Raw genomic sequence first — 21,165 nt, 5'->3', positions numbered from 1 at the left:
TTCTGTATCTGAGCTTGAGAATTATGCTTCTGAGCTATTCAAAAGACCCACGTCACTGCAAATTTACCCTTGTTCTGAAAAATGACATATTTTATAAATCAAATACAATACAGGGAGAAAAAAAACCTGACCATGTAGAGTAGGAAATAGGAATTCTGCTCTATTATAATAATTATGATAAATATTTTCTTACTTCTTACTCATTTTTCTTGGGAACCTTTATACTCTAACCTTAGAACTGCACACACTAGTAATTTTCTATTTAGATCAGACATAAAAAGACTTAGACTTCTCCTTTGTGTTAGAATTTTACCTATTAGGGTGTCTTCGACAAACATGCATAATTGTACATTATACATCAAAAGTGTAAAGTGCTTAACACAATGCCTAGCACAAAATATGGTCTATATAAATGTTACCTATTGTTGTTGTTACACACACACAAATACACACATCCAGTGCTTCAAAGTATTTCGGGATAATCTTGAGAATTTTTCCAGTAAAACAGAAGTGGTAAAATTAAGTGACATATGTTATATGATATTTTCATATAACGATAATTACTAGACATATGGTAAGAACTACCCTGCTATTAAAAATTGATTTTTAAAAAAATAGACTCTTGCTTCTTTCATTTTGATGTGAAGAGCCATTCTAAAAGAAATAGGGTTGATTTTACAGAATCATAAGACATTACTTATAAGATATTATTACTACAACAATATGGTTAGATATAGATAGTACTTTAAGCCTCTAAATAGATGTGGTGATTGGATCAACCAATTGCTATATAAAAACCCTTTACATTCCATGAAGGCTCCTAATTTAGTTTGCATCTAAATACAAAGCACAGCATGTTATAAGTATAAAATCTGGTTGTTGTCCTTCGTATTCAAAGAAGACCAAATAACATCACTATGTTGGAGTCAATATATGGTGTGTCCAACTGTGGCTGATCAGACCAATATGAGCTCTGAAGGATCTACCCCAGGTGGGGCACGAATAGCCAAAATGTACAGTTGGGATAGAGAGGTGAATCTCAGTTTTTAAAATTTCATTATTTCCAGGTTATATACCAATACAACTTTAAATAATTCTTTTCTGATATTTTGTGATCCATGTTTTCTCCCCTCTCTCACTCCCAATTTTTGACCCTCCCCAAGATGTACAATTTAGGTTGGACATGTATTACCATCCAAATCATATTTCCATGTTCATCATATTGTGAAAGAGGATACATACCACTTATAATAAAGAAAAATTCTTGAAGGAAATAAAGTAAACCATTAATTATGTACATACCACAGAAAATATATACTTGCATAAATCCCATTACAAAATACATATTTTCTAGAGAAACATTCCAATATTTTTAATCACTAGGTAACATTAAAAAAATGTCACCCTTTCAAATGTGACAAAAACATTTATTTTATACTGGCGTAAGTGTCAAAATTCCAATCTTATGATAGTTTTTTTTTTCTTCTTGAAGTGACACCATCATTGTAAGCATGAAACAAATACAGATTTCCTTTCTACCTTTTTAATTTCCAAAGGACATTTTTAAAAAGGAAAGCCACCTATACAATTTATTGTATACTGATGTCAGGACTATGATTGCTACTAAATTTTTAACAAGTGGTAGTGTGAAATTTCACATATACACATGTGGATCACATGATTGAATTGAAAAATACATACACTTGTTTTGAGACATAGGGTGACTTTGAGTAGCCTTGCTTTTCTCTTTAAAAATAAATACCATCAAATAAACTAGCGGTATAATCAAAGGAAATTTCTCCCCTCATTTTAATCATGATTTTTATTTTTTTCAAGTTGAATAATTTACTGTCATTGCAATCGTTGACTTTGATGCCAGTTCTGAACTCTTTGAATGTGTCTAACAATATGGATGAAAACATTATAATGAAAAGCATGGAAGGAGGTGCACAGTCCTGCTTCATTCCCTTTGGTGAAAGAGAAAGAGTGAGAGCATCAAAAATACAACTTGAGCAGCTTATTTTAAGCCCCCATTGTCTTTCTGAACTCTACCATGGTCAGGCAAGATCCTGAATTTTGTGTTCAGTTCCAGGTTCAATTTCAAAAAGGAGGCTGATAATTTGAGGCAAGAGAGTAAAGTATGTATAGGTCATGTAGTCAAGAAGACCTTTTCAAAGTCCTTTGACAGAGGAGAATTTGTATAACTTTTAGTGTGAGAGGTAATGTCTAAGACCATCAGGATAATTTGTTGATATGTGTTTTACAACAATTTTACAAATTTTTTTGGAAAAATGTATGCACTAGACATTTTAAAGTTTAATATGTATTATTAATCATTTCTCTATCACTTTTGTAAAAGTAGACAATCAATAAAACAATAAGTTAAGCCCCAATTTTTAGATTTGCTGATATTGGAGGTATAGATGCTGACACTGAAAATTTAAGAATTGACCTTCAGTAATCTATTTGAGCTGTGTCCAGTACATGTCTGATTGTAAGTTACGAAAGAGTTGCTGTTTTGCATCAATGTGGGAGTTTCAATACAGTGAACTCTCCATATACATGAAATAGCAGAGTGGCATGAAATCTAAAATTTGAGAGTATACAGAAAAGACAAGAAGGTTGGTAATGGGGCTTGAATATATGACATATGAGAATTAATTGAAAAAACCTGAAAGATTTTGTAATTTTTTCTAACTCTTACTTGGTTTTAAAATCTTTCTTTTCCCAGAGATCTGACAAGTATACTATTCTGTGTTCATTTAATTTACTTACAGTTTCCTTCTTTATAATTTTGATTATATTAAATTAAAAAGGTTTTGTACAAACAAAAACAATGCAACCAAAGTCAGAAAGGAAACAACTCTTTATATTAAATAATTCTGACAGAGATCTAATTATTCAAATATACAAAGAACTAAATCAATTGTATAAAAAATCAAGCCATTCTCCAATTGATAAATGGGCAAGGGACATGAATAGGCAATTTTCAGATAAAGAAATCAAAAGTGTCAAAAAGCACATGAGAAAGGGTTCTAAATCTCTAATAATTAGAGAAATGCAAATCAAAACAACTCTGAGGTATCTCCTCACACCTAGCAGATTGGTTAAAATGATAGGAGGGGAGAGTAATGAATGTTAAAGGGGATGTGGCAAAATCGGGACATTAATGCATTGCTGGTGGAGTTGTGAACTGATCCAACCATTCTGGATGGCAATTTGGAAGTATACCCAAAGAGCGATAAAAGAATGCCTGCCCTTTGATCCAGCCATACCATTGCTGGGTTTGTATCCCAAAAAGATCATAGGGAAAAAGACTTGTACAAAAATATTTATAGCCATGTTTTTTGTGGTGGCAAAAAACTGGAAAACAAGGGTATGCCCTTCAATTGGGAAATGGCTGAACAAATTGTGGTATATGCTGGTGATGGAATACTATTGTCCTCAAAGGAATAATAAACTGGAGGAATTTCATGTGAACTGGAAAGACCTCCAGGAACTGATGCAGGGTGATAGGAGCAGAGCCAGAAGAACATTGTACACAGAGACTGATATACTGTGGTAAAATCGAATGTAATGGACCTCTGTACCAGCAGCAATGCAATGACCCAGGACAGTTCTGAGGGACTTATGGAAAAGAACGTTACCCACATTCAGAGGAAGAACACAGAAGAAAAACAACTGCTTGAACACATGGGCTGAAGTGGACATGATTGGGGTTGTAGACCTGAAACTACCACACCAATGAAACTATCAATAATAAGTATATAAGTCTTGATTGATGAAGCATGTTAAAACCAGTGGAAATGCAGGTTAGCTATGGAGGGGGCGGAGTTTGAGGGGGTGAAAGTGAAAGTAAAAACATGAATCATGTAACCATAGAAAATTGTTCTAAAAATAAAAAAATAAAATAAAAATAAAAAACCTGATAGAGATTTAGAAAACAGGGAATTTTGTTTACATGAGGATTATTTTCAAATAGATAAGAGCTATTGTCTGCAAAAAGGGTTTGTTCTATGTGGTCCCTTAGGACATAAAGAGAAATAATGGCTACAAATTTGAAACAGGGAAATCCAGACTTGATGTCAGGGGGAAAAAACAAGCACTACTTAATAACAATTAAGAGTTATCCAAAGTTGTCTCCTTCTGTAGTTTATTCCCTTTCATAATAGATCTTTAAGCAGGTCTTTAAGTATTGTAGAGAGATTTCATTTTCCAGTTTTGGTTGGCCTAGATGGCCCCTGAAATTCAAGAAAATAGAGCATCTCAGTCAAGAGGGGAGGCATATTGGGAAATTCATAGGACAAGGTGGGATTGAATAAAGAAAGTAGGCTTGGGTCATAGTTATGGGACTGTTGCAGAAAATGGGGAATTCAGAAGCATCAATACCCTCATTTGTCTACAAGGTGTTGACACTCTGGCGAACAGCTCTCTTCACTCTGGCTTAATTTTGGTTTTCTTATTGGATATCATGAAACCATTAATTATGTACATGCCACAGAAAATATTTACTTAGATAAATCCCATTATGAAATACATATTTTCTAGAGAAACATTCCAATATTTTTTAATCCCTAGGTATCATTAGAAAAATGTCACTCTTTCAAATGTAACAAAAACATTTATTTTGTACTGGCGTTGTGTCAAAATTCCAATCTTATGATAGTTTTTTTTTTTCTTCTTGAAGTGACACCATCATTGTTAGCATGAAACAAATACAGATTTCCTTTCTACCTTTTTAATTTCCAAGGGACATTTTAAAAAGGAAAGCCATCTATACAATTTATTGTATACTGATATCAGGACTATAATTGCTACTAAATTTTTAATAAGTGGTGGTGTGAAATGACACATATACACATGTGGATCACATGATTGAATAGAAAAAATACATACACTTGTTTTGAGACATAGGAAGACTTTGAGGGGTTTTGCTTCTCTCTTCAAAAATAAATATCATTAAATAAACTAGTAGTATAATCAAAGGAAATTCTTAAAAATAAGAGAAGTGATAACATGAATTGACAATTAACAATATGTTTTAAATGCTTATCAATATCAATTTTACATTTTTGTCAATTCATTGGTGAAAAAAGAAGCACAGGGAAAATAAATTTTTAAAAAAAGTATGGGGGCAGCTGGGTAGCTCAGTGGATTGAGAGTCAGGCCTAGAGACGGGAGGTCTTAGGTTCAAATCTGGCCTCTGACACTTCCCAGCTGTGTGACCCTGGGCAAGTCACTTGACCCCCATTGCCTACCCTTACCACACTTCTGCCTAGGAGCCAATACACCGAAGTTAAGGGTTTAAAATAAAAAAAAAGTGTGATTGGAAATTTATAGTTAAGATGTAAAGGTTATTTTTTCCACACTAAGTATAATTTAACAAGGAATATGTGATGGATAATAGTTCCCCTCAACACAATTAAGTCTTTATGCATCTTAGATCATAGACTGTTGACCTTAAGAATCTAAACTTTGGTATCCCTTCTGTTTTATAAGACATTCGTTTTGCCTTTGTCTTGGTATATTATCATATCTTCTTTTATGAATTAATTACAGATCCATACTAAGGAATTTCCTAATTTGATTAGCTGAAGTTCTTCATAACCTTATTAATAATTTGAGAAATTTAGAAATTAAATCCTTAGAATATTTTTAACATTAAAAGTTTAAAATATAGCACTTAAATGAAACTTTGTAATTTATAATGGAATATGGGGAAACTTCTGACAACATAATGACAAGAAATTAAAAAATCAAAAAAATTTAAAACATTTGTTGCTTAACCACACATTCAAATAGCAGACTTTACTGATTTTTTTTATCCGATTGGTTAAAGTGCTCTGATATTGTAGGTACAGCTAATCTGGAATATTTGTGTATTTGCATCATGTACATGTAGCCTATGAAGTATTCTTTTCGTAAATACATTGATGGAGTTGTTATTTGATTAGACTGAACACTCCAGAAGTTCAGAAATATTTTCCATGCTTTCTTGCCCTGTGCACCTTTTTTCTGTGTCTTGTCAATAGAAGTTCTACACAACATGATGAGGATCTTAGTCTCATTCTTTGACTAGCATGTTCCTATCAATGTATCACTTGGGTTACCAATATACTGTCACTTATTCTAATTAAAATAACCAATCACATCAATTTTTGTATGTATGTGCCCATGATAATGTCTTTTATTCAACTTACTCTGTATGTCATAATTGATAATTTTTGCAGCCTATTTCTCCCCCATCCACCATGTGTGTTTCCTTTGATTTTTGGATTATTTGTTGTTTATATTCTCTCAGGTTTATGCTATTGTATTATTTTAGGCATATGAAGTTAAAAGAAAATATTTATGCTAATATCAGTTAAAATATTAGCTCTTTTACTATTGCATCAATTAATAAATTGGTATTATTATAGATACTGAGCCTTTTCACAAATTTAATCCAGACCAGTTTCTTCTTTCTATTCATTTGTCACCTTAACTCAATATTTGTCTGCAGTACCTATGCAAAAATGTATACACATTATTGGATTAAATTGATTTGATATCTAATCAGCTATCTACCATAATCTGGGGAATATTTATTTTTAACTCACTTTATTTACAATCATCTTTTTATCATTGCTATGGATATTACTGAGGGGGATTTGTATTGTTTAAGGGATTGATTAGATTATTACAAAGTTTAGTAAATCTGATCATTTTAATAACTGTAAGACATAGATCTATTTTATTTTTTTATTTGGAATATTTTCCCATAGTTACATGTTTCATGTTCTTTCCCTCTCCCCCAACTCCCCCACCCCACCAGCCGACACACAGTTCCACTGGGTTTTATGTATCATTGATTAAGACCTAATTCCATATTATTGATAGTTGGACCAGAGTTATCATTCAGCAAGACATAGATCTAGAGCTATAAAAACACCCCAAATACTATCAATTCTTGTCCAATTCTCCATTTTTTATTTAAGAACTGAAGTTCAGGGAGAATTGATGTATTCAAGATTCTACAGATAATAAGCACAAAAGGCATAATTTAAATCTAGTTCTTCTGACAGCAGAACTAAGTCTTTCCATGGTACTAAACTCTCTAATCATATGTAACACTTTAAAATTTTTAGTTGAGCAAGTCAATAAAAATATTTTAAAGTGCTAGCATATGTGTCAGGGACTGTTAAGTCTGCAGATATACATACAAACAAAATGAAGTCAATTCCTGCCCTCCAGAAGTTTACATTCCAATTGAGGAAGAGAAGATACAAAAAGTTTGGAAAGGAGAAAATAATATGAAGCTACCCAGTGCAGAGGCATGATTTTGAAGTCAGGAAACTCAGATGTGCAGCCAGAAGGGGAATGAAGGATTGATGGCCAGATCCCTCTACAAAAAAGGAGGCCCTCTGAGAAACTCACCAAAGGGAGAAAGGGCACAAATGTCTATCTTATAACATTTTTGATTCAAGATTCTTAATCGGTAGCCCTGTATCAAGCCTCTTCGCTTTTTCCATCCTAAACAGAGCTGTTAAAGTGATATTCTTAAATTACAGGTCTGGCCATGTCACTCCTCTGTTCAATAAGTAAGTTGCAGTAACTCCCTATTATTTCCACGATCAAATACAAATTCTTCTTTGTAATGCTTAACTTTACAAATATCATAAATTATTCATCTTTCTGGACTCTTTATTCCAAGCAATGTAGCCTTCTTGATGTTCCTCACACAAACTATTTTCTTTTATCCCCTTGACTCTGCATAGGTTATTCCTCTTGCCAAGAATGCATCTCTTTTTTACCTCTTCATTTTTAAATATCTAATTTTCTTCAAAACTCACCTTGGATTTCAAATGCCTACTTGAGACTTTTCTAATTACTATAGCTTTTAATGCCTTTCCTCTCAAGTTAATTTGAATTTACTTTAATATGTACTAGTATGTAGATATATTGTCTACCCTGATTAAAATAAGCTCCTTAAGGACAAGGAATGTTTCATTTTTGTCTTTTTAACACCAGTGGCTAACTCATTATAGGCACTCGAAGTTGGTTGATTTATTAATTGATGTTACTAATTCTCAGAGGGTCACTGAACAAAGTTGGCATTATGATTATATCCATCTTACTCATAATACTTTAATCCAAATAAAGGAGACAACTTACCTGAGTAATACATTACATTTTATCATATTGAATCAAGGAATTAAAACATCAATTAAAATAGACAGTAGGATGATATGCCTAATGCCTTTTGGTTTCCTATGTATGAAGCCATAAAAATTTGATATGAAATAGGAAATTTTTCTATGTAAGCCTCCCTGATCCCTTACCATGTTTTAATCAAGGATAACCTTGAATCATACAAAAACCATTTTTATAAATACTTCATGAAGGTGGGAAAGGAAGCAAAATGGCTCATAATTACTGACATCACTTCGTGTATTTTTTTCTCTCTTCCCCAAAGTGTCATAAGTCATTAACACAGAAGCTCTATTCTTACTTTTATCATCAAACAGAGGTGCCACTCAGTTCCTGAAAGCTATGTCAGAATATTGGGTTTTGATAGAAAAGTATCAGCTGGAGGCCAATCTGTGGGTTTGCTACTGGACAACTCTAAGTCTTTGTAGGTTGGGCTTTGTGTTTATTGTTGGAAGATAACACTAAGTCTTTATTGATTGACTGTCCATCACCAGAAGATAGACCATCAAATGGTGATTTCAGTCTGTGTTCTATGTGATCTATGACACAAATAAAAACATCAGTTAAAATAATATACAGGATTATTATAAATAAAATAAAGTCTTTTGGGGAAAATAGATTCATTAATGCTCCCTTCTAAAAACCATTCCTCATTGTTTTTCAACTTTGAAGATATAAATTATTTTAATACTTTGGATGGTAAAAATATACAAAGATCCTTTGTTACCTCAAAAATTATTGGGGCGGCGAGTATGGCTTAGTGGATGGAGAGTCAGGCCTATAAACTGGAAGTCCTGGGTTCAGATTGTACATCAGACACATCTTAGCAAGCAACTTAAGCCCAATTGCCAAGCCCTTACTACTCTTCTGCCTTGGAACTGATATTCAGTATCAATTCAAAGTCAGAAGGTAAAGGTTTAAAAGAAATTACTCAAAACTGACAGAATAAAATATGCCCTCCTCTCTCATTGATTACATTATAATAGGGCTGCCTTATCTTTCCAATAGCATTAAGTGTCTGATAGAATTAATGCCTTTTGCTTTTTCCCTTTTAAATACAGGGCATTTTCTATCTAACTCTGTCAGCATTCTAGATACCAACATCTCCATGACACCGTCATTGCCATTGGAACTTAGATAAATAAGAAATACTTGCCTTGCATGATGAGTATGAGTAGGATACTTGACTTGGAGGCCATGACATCTCTATTTCCATGCCATTGTGTGCATGATAATGGGTTGTATGAAATGGCACAACAGCATAGAAGGCGTACTTTTTTCAACAATTCTTTCTTATAAAAGCTGAGATATGTCATAAAACATAATTAGTTCCTTGAAAAAAGAAGAATAAAAAAATGAATATAATTTAAAAAACATACCATAGCACAGTAAGATTCCCTGAAGCTGAATTTGCAGTTCTTGACTTTTGAATAGTCTATTGTAATGTAAACTAGCTTAGGAAAAAAACAACAACATAAGAAAAAGAATTTCCATTGTTTCTTTCAAGTAAGATGACTGCAATGCAATCCTGAAGGCTTCATTTGCTTAGTTAATTCTTGACCTGTAATAAATTTCTTTCTCCTTTTTGCATAATCTACTGTGATCATTGCCAAAATAAGTCAACAGTTATTTCATTCTGAACCTCTTTAGATGATTTGAATGTCTTGAAAAGGTGCTTCTCTTAGCTTGAATTTCTGAGATTGAGAAGATCTCTCAAATTTAGGCTATACATCAAAAGAAAAAATAGAACCTTTAAAATTGTATAATTAATTCATAAAGGATATTGTTTCTTTTTAAAAATCATTTAGAGTGACCATGGAAGACTCAGCCTCCCACTCAGGAGGCATCTCCATCACAAGGGCTTGGGGGAAGCTTCCCAGGAGGGGCTGCTCTTTTGTACACTGTCGTGGACCACTCTGCACCTTAGCAAGGCCAAGATTCCTAAGTCAGCACCTTATTGGGAAGGAACAGCTGTGATTAATTGAGAATTTAAAGAGCTCACATTAACTTGTTAGCAAGGGGAAATTGGTTTTCTTCTATCCTCTTTACTTTTGTGTGTCTAACTTAAATGATCACTTTTGATGATTGAATTGAAGAATTCGGAGCTATAAATACTGAAGTGGCTGCATGCTCTGTCAATGTACAGTTTACTTTTTGCCATGGATTAATATCCTTTGGAAACAATAAAGTCTTGGGTCAATGAAAATTCCCCTTTGTTCAGATTTGACCCAATGAATTCCAAAGGATTATGGAGTTTATCTGGTGCAGGCCTTTTCATTATTGATGATAAAGGAATCCTATGACAGATTAAAGATGAATGACTTTCCTGTTGGCCAGTCAGCTGATGAAACATTTAGTCCAAGCATTCCAGTACACAGATAAGCATGGAGAAGTGTTTTCTTCTGGCTGGAAACTTGGTAATTTCCAAATTGAGCTAAAAAATTGAAATATTTTGATTAAAAAACAATTAAAATGTTTGCTCAGGTCATGTCTAGTTTAAACAATATGAATAAAATTTTAGTCATTTTGATACAAAATTCATTTTAAAATATAAATACTGTTTTAAGTTAACTTTCTCCATTTTAAGTTATTTAATGCCTACTGTGAACAAGGAAATACTTAATATCTAATTAGAATTAGCCTATGGAATTTTGCAAGTAATTAAATGTTAGAAATACCTCAAGGGGCTCTTTAAATGATTAAAAAACAGTCATTCTTTTTTTTCCTTTTACCATAGTAATTATGACATTACAAAATGTAAAAGCCAATTTACATGATTCAAAATGGAACCTTGGGAGAGCCATAACAGTTGTGACCCAGAATTATGCTAGGTATCCAGTGCACTATTGCGATGCTGTTTCTTAGATTAGCATTATCTTATGCCCACCCCGGACCCCCAGTATCAGAATAGGGAAGAAACTAGGTCCTTCCATTTTTCATTGTCACGTCAACAATCATTTATTTTCTACTTTGTGCCAGGCACAGTGCTAAGCACCTGGGATACAAAGAAAGACAACATACAAATCCTTGTTCTCAAGGAGCTCAGTAGAATGATGTCATAAGAAACTATTGAAATTGCATGTGAAATTTTTCCCTTTAGCTAAATCTTTGGAAATGATTCAATTACTAGATGTCCACTTTCCTCAACTTTCACCAGTGGTTTCACTGAACACTACGGCAATAAAAAGTCTTGGCTATGTATTGTTTATATACAATGGGGACTTTGATGCTTTTGAAATTTAGAGGCATAACAATTTTTAAAAGATTTTAAAAGAGTGCAGTTTTCAAATTTTTTGCATTTACATTTTGACAGCACTTTCACTCCTTCAACCGAGTGCAAACAACGAAGCTTAGCACCCAGTTAGCAAGAATAATTTAACTAGGAAGCTACCAGATGGTATGTTTCCACCCTGAGGTGCTGACATACCGGCCCCGACATGCTTTGCTTTGCTCCTCCAGAGTTGTTCAGTAAACTCCCCAGCTTTGCCCTCAAAGTATTCGGGGGTCTGCAAAAGCCTAGTATTCTGACTTATTTCCCCAGTTTCTGGTTTCCTGTGGTTTATTATCATACTCAGCTAATGTTATCTTACACTTTTTTTGTATTTTCACATATAAATAACCATGTTAATTTAAGAGCACATTTAATTACCCCTGGTCCCCAAATTGGCAGTTGCAACTTTGCTGATCATTATATCTTCATTTGGATAGCATGGTTTATAGGTTCATGGATGAGATCTTATATTTAGAGCCTGTTAAAAGTTTAGAGCTTTAGTTTAAATTCTTTGCTTTATTGATGTGTCACACAGGTGATAATTGAGAGATACAAGTCAAACCCAGGTCCCCAGACCCTGAGTCCAGGATTCTTTCTGATTCACCAATGCATGATTTTCACTTTGAAGAGATTAGTTAATCACTGACAAGCTGAAAAACTAGAACATATACATTTCTCTGAACTCCACAGTAAATGCCTAGGGAATTTAATGTTAACTCCCTGACCCTGGCAAATCATTTAACCTTTCCCAACTCAGTTTCTGCATCTGTAAAATGGAGATAATTATAGCTCCTCTCTCAAAGGGTTCCTATGAGGCTTGAATGAAATAATATAAATAAACTGCTTTTTTTAAACTTGAAGGCACTATATAAAATCAATCTACTATTTCATAGTTTAGAAACAGAAAATCCAATGCAATAAAATGGTATACACAGTAAAAGATACTCATGGTCCTCCTAACATATTGCACTTTACATAAACTGAAAACATTATAAATTTATTTTAATTAGAAAATTAGACAATTTAAAAAGAGATTAATTCTTAACTCATAATTAATGTGAGTTCTTCAATTTCTTCAATTTCCCCAAATGGCTTTGTATTTATCACATGCTTCATACTTACCTTGAGTTTAGTAACTGAAGCTTAGCTCGTGGGATCATAGCTTTAGAACTAGAAGCTCATTTAGTTCAGGGACATCAAAGGTCATCAGTAACATGTCCATGGTCACATGGTTAGTAAGTGACACTGGTAGGATTTGAACCCGAATCCTAATGTTCCAAATTGAAGCACCCTTTTGGATGCTTCATACTGCCATTCTACAGATGCCTAACTATGTCTTTTTGCTTGTTTTCCAGACCATCAGGAATTTTGCTTTTCTCAGTAAATGTTTCAGTTCCAAAATCAGAGTCTCACTAATGGTGAAATGCAGCCTATTGGAGCAGTAATATAGTTGAGAATATGAAAAATGACATAGGTCTAGGGGATTCAAAAGATTTTATGCACATATTCATATATATATATACATATATGTAGAGAGAGAGGAAGAGAGAGAGAGAGAAAGAGAAAGAGAAAAAGAGAGAGAGTGAAAGCTTTTCCTTGCAATAATGCTTTTGAGCTTTGTGTCTATATGTGTGTTCGTGCATGTATGTGTGGATGTGCTTTTTGTTCTCTAGATATTCATTAATATAGCTTTACCATTCCTAATTGTGAAAAGGTTTTTCAGTATGATAATGCAAGCCTGCCTAGCTAATAAGACTGAGGGATATTACAGTAAATTATCTATTGTGGTTATTTCTCAGTACAAGCATCATTAGAGCTCAGCAGCACAGGTGGGAAATGATTGAAAGAACACTCTCTTTAGGATATCAGGAGAAATGGACCTTTACCTAGAAAATATTAAGATGGCTTCCTGTCAACCTGAATTAAAAACAATGCTATGAATTCTGATAAATAGGGAGAAGAAGCAGTAATAACATATTTTATGTTAATATTTAAATTTTTAAAAGACAGACTAATGGCTTAAATAGAAAAGTCTTCAAGTTAAATTGATCCTACACCGAGTCTGGGGAATGTTCAGCAGGCTACATGATTTGTACTGTACCAGAAAGACTCTTTCTGTCTAATTTTGCAAGTTTTTCTTGGGACTTTGCAGTATAAAATCTCTGTCCCGCTTGCTTATGTGATCTGAATTCAGAAGTGTCCTAGATTCCTTACTTCCTCTGGGATGAAGCCTGTACTACCTCAAGGGAACCTGAAAGCTGTCTCAAGATCCATGGAGGCTTCTTTGCACAATATCTACCCCTTTTTCCAATTCCTATTGTGCTCTCATTTATCTCTTGAAAGTCAAGTTTTCTGAGCAAGTATGCAAATGTATCCTCACATGCAGAAAGCTGCATGCCTTGCAAAGTTCTGCTTGCTTAGACAAAGTTATCTAAAGTCATCTGAGATTAAGGCAAACTGAAAGGGGACCCCCAAAAAAGCTAGTGGGAAGAAAATTCTGGCAAATGCACAGTTATTAAAAAAATACCCGAACTTTAATTCTCAATGCACATTTATCATACTGTGAAAATATATTTATTTTTAAAATAAATATAGAGTGTTCTAGGATGACCTTGAAGGTTCCTTCCAGCTCTAAATCTCTGATCCTATTATTCTCTGATCCTGTCTAACCAATTCTTATTTCGAGGATACTCATAAGATGATATCTGAAAGTTTGAACGCACAAACAACTTATAATTACAGTAATTATAATATCAAGGTATACAACCTGATTTAAAAAGCATGTTAGACAAGCATATAGCAAATTAATTATTAGAGAAGTTGTTACCTAAATTCTGCACAGACCAGTAAACATTTTTCCCTAGTAAAAATTATTTGGAACAAATGGCTTTTATAGCTGTAATTTTGGGGAAAATTGCAAAACACACATACACACATGGGTACTTTCTTGTGCTTGCTCACATTATCTCATGCACACAGATACACACACATGCAGAAGAAGATAGTTAAGAAAAATTGGAACTAAATAGTACAATCTGCAGAATTCAAACGTAGGTCTATGGTGTGGTGGAAAATGTATATATTCAGACTAGCATCCTTAGTTTTTGGTTCATCTTTGTAGGGCTCTAGATTCTTCATCTGTCAGATAGAAGGGTTTAGACTAGGTAATCTCTGAAATTTGCTCTGACTCTAAAGATAGATATACATATATATATACATATATATATATATATATATATATATATATATATATATATAATTTTTTCCAGAAGGGAGCAAGCACCTAAAGTGGAATTATCCTCTTGAGGGTTTTTGTTTATTTGAGAGTATTCTTTTTTTCTTTTCTTCTGATGTGGATTTTGTGGATAGTTATTATGAACAGGGAAAACAATTATCCTATAAATAATGGAGAAAAGAACATTAGATTGCCATACAGGTCCATAGAAGCCTTACAGATTTTTGTTTTTCAGCAATGATGATATTCTTATCTATAATATCTTTAATACACGAAAATGTTCCTTTAGAGACGGACTTATGTCTTATTGGGAGCAAAACACTCTATTAATGTTGGAAATGTATATACGTATATGTGTGTGTTTATAGTAAAATAATACTATATATGTGCTATTATTTTTACTACATTTAATTTTTTCTCTGTTCCTAATAAGATGCCTTATACACTTGTGAAGGGTATAAATGGGTATGTGGGTATACAGATATTTGATCAGATTTGTAAATTATTCTACAACTAGCACTTTTGTGAATTACCTATGTTTTTTACAGTGAGTTTCTGACAAATACTTCATTTCTCATATATATATATATGCATATATATATATAAATATCAAATTAATAAGAATTCAAGCAATTTCCTAATTGATAAATGGTTAAAGGACATAGATATGTAGTTTTCAGAAAAATAAATCAAAGCAGTCTGTAGTCATATAAAATGCTCTAAATAACAACTAATTAGAGAAATGCAAATTTCTCTACACAAAATAAAAAAACTGAACTATAAAATCACACCTACCAGATTTGCTAATATTACAGAAAAGGCAAATGGCAAATGTTGATGAGGATGTGGAAAAATAGGGAAACTAATGCACTGTTGGTGAAGTTTTGAACTGATCCAAACATTGAAAACAATTTGGAACTCTGTCCAAAGGGAAATAAGACTGTTCATCTCCTTTTACACAGCAATTCCTTTATCAGGATTGTATCCCAAAGGGATCAAGAAAAGCAGAATAACATTTATGGGTACAAAACGATTCTAGCAACTCTTTTCTTTGTGGCAAATAATTAGAAATTGAAGGGATGCACATCAGTTGGGGAATTCCTGAACATGTTATGCTCTCTAACTGTGTTGGGATACTACTGTGCTTTAAGAAATGATTAACAGGATGGTTTTAGAAAAACGTAGGAAGATTTACATGAACTGATACAAAGTGAAATGAAAGGAATCAGGAGAACATTGTATAAAGTATTAGAAGTATTGTATGATGATCAACTGTGAATGATTTAGCTAATTTCAGCCAATACAATGGTCCAAGAAAATTCCTAAGGACTTATGATTAAAATTGTTATTCACCTCCAGATATATCAAATTACTTGCCTTCTCAAGAATTGGGGGTGGGAGTAGAGGACAATATGGAACTCAAAATGTAAAATATTTTTAATCTGTAATTGAAAAAATAAAATTAATATTAAATGGTGAGATAGAGTAAAAGGCATATATAGAGTAAGAGACAAGAAAGACAGAGAGAAGAGAGTGAAAAGAGACAGAGAGAGACAGAGAGAAACAGAGAGAGCGAGAGAGCAAGAGAGAGAGAGTGAGAGAGAGAGAGAGAGTTGATTATTGAATTGAGGAGTTAAATGACACACGTTGTTTCACTTAATTTACTTACAGTTTCCTTCTTTATGTTCAAGTCATTCACATATTCTGAATTTGTCTTGGTGTAGGGTGTGAGATGTTGATCTAAACCTAATCTCTCCCATATTGTTTTCCAATTTTCCCAGCAGTTTTTGTCAAATAGTGGATTTTTGTCCCCAAAATTGGGCATTTTGGGTTTATCATACACTGTTTTGTTGATGTCACTTACCCCAAGTCTATTCCACTGATCCTCCTTTCTATCTCTTAGCCAGTACCATATTGTTTTGATGACTGCTGCTTTATAGTATAGCTTAATATCTGGTACTGCTAAGCCACCTTCCTTCACATTTTTTTTTCATTATTTCCCTTGTTATTCTTGATCTTTTATTCTTCCAAATAAACTTTGTAATAGTTTTTTCTAATTGAGTAAAAAAGTTTTTTGGTAGTTTAATAGGTATGGTACTAAATAAGTAAATTAATTTGGGTAGAATGGTCATTTTTATTATGTTAGCTCATCCTACTCATGAGCAATCAATGTTTTTCCAGTTGTTTAGATCTAGTTTTAATTGTTTGGAAAGTGTTTTGTAGTTATGTCCATATAATTCCTGTGTTTGTTTTGTTAGATAGATTCCTAAGTATTTTATATTGTCTAGGGTGATTTTAAATGGTGTTTTTCTTTCTACCTCTTGCTGTTGTGATGTGTCGGAAATATATAGAAATGCCAATGATTTATGTGCATTTATTTTGTATCCTGCAACTTTGCTAAAGTTGTTGATTATTTCTATTAGCTTTTTAGTTGATAATCTAGGATTTTTTAAGTAGACCATCATATCATCTGCAAAGAGTGATAGCTTAGTCTCCTCATTGCCTATTTTAATACCTTCAATTTCTTTTTCCGCTCGAATAGTTACTGCTATTGTTTCTAGCACAATGTTAAATAATACAGGTGATTAGATCTCTGGGAAAGAAAGATTTTAAAACCAAGCAAGAGTTAGAAAAAATTACAAAATGTAAAATAAATAATTTTGATTATATTAAATTAAATTTTTTGTACAAACAAAAACAATGCAACCAAAATCAGAAGGGAAACAACAAACTGGGAAAAATCTTTATAACAAAAAATTCTGACAAAGGTCTAATTATTCAAATATACCAGGAGCTAAGTCAATTGTATAAAAAAATCAAGCCATTCCCCAATTGTTAAATGGGCAAGGGACATGAATAGGAGATTTTCAAATAAAGAAATCAAAAGTATCAATAAGTACATGAGAAAGTGTTCTAAATCTCTAATAATTAGAGAAATGCACATCCAAACAACTCTGAGGTATCACCTCACACCTAGCAGATTGGCTAAAATGATAGCAGGGGAAAGTAATGAATGTTTGAGGGGATGTGGCAAAATTGGAATGTTAATGCACGGCTGGTGGAGTTGTGAACTGATCCAACCATTCTGGAAGGCAATCTGGAACTATGCTCAAAAAGCTTTAAAAGAATGCCTGCCCTTTGATCCAGCCATACCATTGCTGGGTTTGTATCCCAAAGAGGTCATAGAGAAACAGACTTGTACAAAAATATTTATAGCTGAGCTCTTTGTGGTGGCAAAAAACTGGAAAGCAAGGGTATGTCCTTCAATTGGGGAATGGCTGAAAAATTGTGGTATATATTGGTGATGGAATACTATTGTGCTCAAAGGAATAATAAACTGGAGGAATTCCAAGTGAACTGGAAAGACCTCCAGGAATTGATGCAGAGTGAAAGGAGCAGAGCCAGAAGAACATTGTACACAGAGGCTGATACACTGTGGCAAAATCGAATGTAATGGACTTCTGTACTAGCAGCGATGCAATGACCCAGGACAATTCTGAGGGATTTATGGAAAAGAACCCTACCCACATTCAGAGGAAGAACTACAGGAGAGGAAACACAGAAGAAAAACAACTGCTTGAACACTTGGGTTGATGAGAACATGATTGGGGATGTAGACCCAAAAGGACCACACCAATGCAACTATCAATAATAAGTATATAAGTATTGATTGATGACGCATGTTAAAACCAGTGTAAATCCAAGTTAGCTTTTGGGGGTTGCAGGGGAGGTTAAGGGGGTGAAGGGTATAGTAAAAACATGAATTATGGAACCATGGAGAATTTTTCTAAAAATAAAAAAATAATTAAAAATGACTCACCTTGTTCACAAACTATTATATATCAGAGGCAAGACTTGAATCTTTATCATTCTGAATATAGTGATAACAGCATTGTACCCCCTATTCTATGCCTTGCACATTATGGACATTCCATGAAATCTTATTCACTTATGTAGTTTAAGTATACTACTGGCTTGAATTCTGGCTTCTAGGATTGGTTGGATCAGAATGTGGTACTGGAAGAGCTTGAATGTTTTGAGAGAGATGGAAGAAAACTTCTCCTTACCTTGCTTTTCAAGAGAATCAGAAGTTTTTCCCTTGGTAAATTTTTAAAGGATTTATTCTCAGAGCACTGTATATTGTTCTTCAGCATAACTCATCAGTGGTCAAGTTCTCTGTATTTATTTTTATATGCAAATTTATTTTACGCATTTGATTTTTTTTATTTCCAGTGAATCTAATGTATGGTCATGTCTATGATGTCTTATTGGATAAAAAAAATAACATATGTAGTTATTTGGTTTTTCTTTTCTTTACTATTTTCATATTATTATATAATAACATTGTATTATAGATTTTTATTTACTTGATATGAGAAGTTTTTACAAAATATTTTCTCCCTTACAATCATTAAGGTAAGAACCATTTTTCTAGGGAGGGAATTAATGTAATAATATATCACCTTGATCTGTCACAGTCTTCAGAATTACCCTTCTATTATAGCAGTTTATAAATTGAATTAAACTAATAGGTATTTGTAAATCCAAAACAAAGAATCTAAAATAAATCATTGAACATTAAGAGATTTAATCAGAAGTCAATGTGGCCTTACTCAAATCAATAAAAACATACTCCTTTAGGAGTAAATACATGAAAATCTCTCAGCTTGAAGAAAAAATAAAATAGAAACATAACATAGGAAGATCTAATCTCCTTACCTCAAAGTTTACTCTTAAACTATATCCCATTGTTGAAATAAAATAAATAAATGAGACTCTGTAAAACATAACTGAAAATAGCTCCAATTCATCAGACATAAAAATTTCAAGGACTTAAAAACCAAACAAATGAATTAAACACAGTGATTGAGCAACAACATTTATCTGTCATCAGCTAAAAGCTACCATTTATTCTCCCATCATGGAAACTGAGAGACAAATGTATTTTATCTTCCATTGAATTCATTGATGTGAAGGTATCTGGTTCAATGAAAACTTCTTTAATAAATAAAGCAAGCAGTCATGTTAGTTACAGAGTGTCTTTACACATCCATACATTTTTTCTGATTTCCTATACTGACTTCTGTGAAGTATCATTTTGAAGAAAAAATATTTTTAAAAATGTAAAGGAAAATATTAGAGGGGAAAAAAGAAAACAACAATGCGTTAGTAGAATTTTATGGCTGGTATACCAAAATGAAATAATTAGATTCCTAAAGTTGCCATTCACTCCTCTAATTTAATGAACTTCAGTATCTTGTATCAGTATACAGTGTTCCAGATAACTTGCAGAATCAAATATAAAATTATCTATTTGTTGTTCAAAGTCCTTCAAAGCCTCTCCTCCTCTCACACAGTTTTTTAGTCTTTTTACATTTTATAACCCCTATTCCAAAACCCTATGATCCAGTCATACTTGCTTCTTTGCTATTCCTCATCTCATTTACTCTGTTTCATGACTTGAGGCATTTTCACTGGCTGAGTCCTATGTTTGGAATTTTCTCTCTCTTCATCTTTGTCTCCTGGATGCCCTGATTACTGTCAAGTTCTAGCTAAAATCCCATGTTCTATAGGAAGCCTTTCCTGATCTCCCTTAATTCAAATGGCTTCTCTCTGTGGACTGTTTCCAGCTGATCCTGTAGCTCCTTTGTACATAGTTGTGTGCATATAATCAGTTCTCCCATGTCACCCCACTCCCTGCCCTGACAATAGGAAAAGTATTTTACCTTCCTTTGCATCTTTCATGCTTAGCAGAGTGACTGGTACACAGTAAGTTCTTAATAAGTATTTACTTGCTGGCAGCCTGATATGTCTCATTTGATAGACTTTTTGAAACTAGGTCATTAATCTAAATCATACTTTCCCCCCAGTAAAACCAGTAATAAAATGCAGTTTGTCACAGTTTGGCAAATCTTGTTATTCACTGAGTTACCTTTACCTCTTTACTCACTTCAGTAGATGTTGGCACATAGTTTGTGTTTCTTCATTAGGATTTATTTGTTTAAACTTATCTAGAACATGGCAAGAGAAGATGGCGAAGTGACCCATAACATCATATTTGTTGTTTTCTTTGAAAGCACAATGAAACTAATGACTCCATTTCTCTGATCAGGTCATCTTTCCATTTTACTGCAGTTCCTTTCTGACCTCTGGTTTCCCAGACAATAAAAATGTCAGTATGCATTTGATTAAATTGCTCTGATAACAGGGTGGTTTTTGAGTTAGTGGACAAAAATTCGCTATTGAATACCAAGAGTTTAATGAATATTTGTAGACAGTTGTGAGATTATGTGCTTTTAGCATGATCTGCCACCATCCTTGAAAAAGTAGAATATGGACACAGAGGATGAGTCATTTAGCATTTTTATTTATTGTATCACAATGACTAAATACATCATCTGGTCACCAATTTTCTCATAACATGGACTCCATAGACTAGCCCCAGAATAAATAGGCTGTTATTAATAAT

General features: G+C 33.2%; 1 pseudogene; it reads left to right on the top strand.

Moving 5' to 3' along the window:
• Positions 1-10,650, top strand: part of LOC123254202 — a 55,472-nt pseudogene extending 44,822 nt beyond the window's left edge.
• Positions 10,651-21,165: the final 10,515 nt, after the last annotated feature.

The sequence above is a fragment of the Gracilinanus agilis genome, chromosome 1, assembly GCF_016433145.1.
Source record: "Gracilinanus agilis isolate LMUSP501 chromosome 1, AgileGrace, whole genome shotgun sequence".
Lineage (NCBI taxonomy): Eukaryota > Metazoa > Chordata > Mammalia > Didelphimorphia > Didelphidae > Gracilinanus > Gracilinanus agilis.
Note: the sequence above shows the minus strand (reverse complement) of the source record. Positions and strands in the feature narration are given on the sequence as shown.